General features: G+C 31.9%; 1 non-coding gene across 1 annotated transcript; it reads right to left on the bottom strand.

Annotated features, from left to right (window-relative positions):
* Positions 1-1,419: 1,419 nt before the first annotated feature.
* TRNAE-UUC (transfer RNA glutamic acid (anticodon UUC)) lies at positions 1,420-1,491 on the bottom strand. Its single transcript has one exon. It is a non-coding gene; the product is annotated as a tRNA-Glu (tRNA).

Genomic DNA, 1,491 nt, shown 5'->3' with positions numbered 1-1,491 from the left:
CAATTTCACTTCATAAACCACAACAGAGAGACTTATTTCACTTCCATCCCGAGTGATGTCTTTCTGAGCATTGGTTTCATGCTTCTTACCTTTATTTTTCTTAGGTAATCTACAATCAGTTGACTTGTGACCAGTTTTGTCACAATTATAGCACTTTTCTTGAAATTTCAATTGATTTTGAAATTCCACCTTTAGGCCCAATCTTGAATCTTTTTCCAGAAGCTTTATTCTTTGAGTTTTGATCCAGCTCCATCACATTGACTTTTGCCATAAATACATTAAGTATTCTCTCACGCCCTTTGTTGTCTTCTTCAATTCGAAGTCTAAAAATTAGATCCTCCATGCTCATTTCCTTTCGCTTATATTTAAGGTAATACTTGAAGTCTTTCCATCCAGGTGGTAATGTTTCAATAACAACTGCCACTTGAAAAGATTCACTTAAAGCCGTCCCCTCAGCATGAATTTGATGAAATACCACCCGATGTTTCTGAACTTGATTGACCACCATTTTGGAATCTACCATTTTATAATCTAGGAATCAGCCTACAATATATTTCTTAGCACCAGCATCCTCAGACTTATATTTATGGTCTAATGAATCCCATAATTCTTTAGTAGTCTTTTTAGTATAATATACATTATACAGTGAATCACCTAAGCCATTCATTAAATAATTACGACATAAATAATCGGAATTATTCCATGCATCAACAGCCATGCGAATTTAGTTGTCACTTTATCAGATTTTGGAGCATCCTCCATTAAAAATCTAGACAGACCTAAAGTGGTCAGATAAAACAACACCTTTTGTTGCCATCCTTTGAAATTTAGTTCGTTGTATTTTTCCGGTTTTTCAGCACGATTCAAGGAAATCAAAACCGGTGCTACCGGAACAACTGGAATTTGACCCGAAGTCGCATTTTCAAAATTTTCTCCATTGTATTTCATTTCTAAAAACAACAAAAAACGCATATATTAATTGTATTTAATACTGCAAAATTAGTAAAATTAGTAAAATACTATCTTTGTAAATCTAATTTTACCTATAACCATAAATAGTAAATAATATGTGTGATTCTCATAAAATGAAAAAAGCAAAAATAAAATGAATAAATCATAATCATTCATCTAAAACTGTCTGTCTTTTCCATACATTTTATCTATAAAAAGCTCAACAAAACAAAATATTACAAACCCATCTTCTAAAATTTATTAATGTAAATGCCTCTCCCCCATTTTATACTATATTTTTATATATAATACAGATACACATTATACCTAACAGTAGAATTTAAAGTATAATGTAAACGGTGAGGTCATATTAAATTTTTATTGTCTAAATAAAATATATTAAAAATATATCATAGCAATTACAAAAAGAAAATGATACCTAGACACCTCAAGTCTAAGAAAAAGAAATTCCGATGCCGGGAATCGAACCCGGGTCTCCTGGGTGAAAGCCAGATATCCTAACCGCTGGACGACATCGGA

The sequence above is a fragment of the Mercurialis annua genome, linkage group LG6, assembly GCF_937616625.2.
Source record: "Mercurialis annua linkage group LG6, ddMerAnnu1.2, whole genome shotgun sequence".
In the NCBI taxonomy this organism is placed as follows: Eukaryota; Viridiplantae; Streptophyta; class Magnoliopsida; order Malpighiales; family Euphorbiaceae; genus Mercurialis; species Mercurialis annua.
This window is presented reverse-complemented; position numbering and strand designations above follow the sequence as displayed.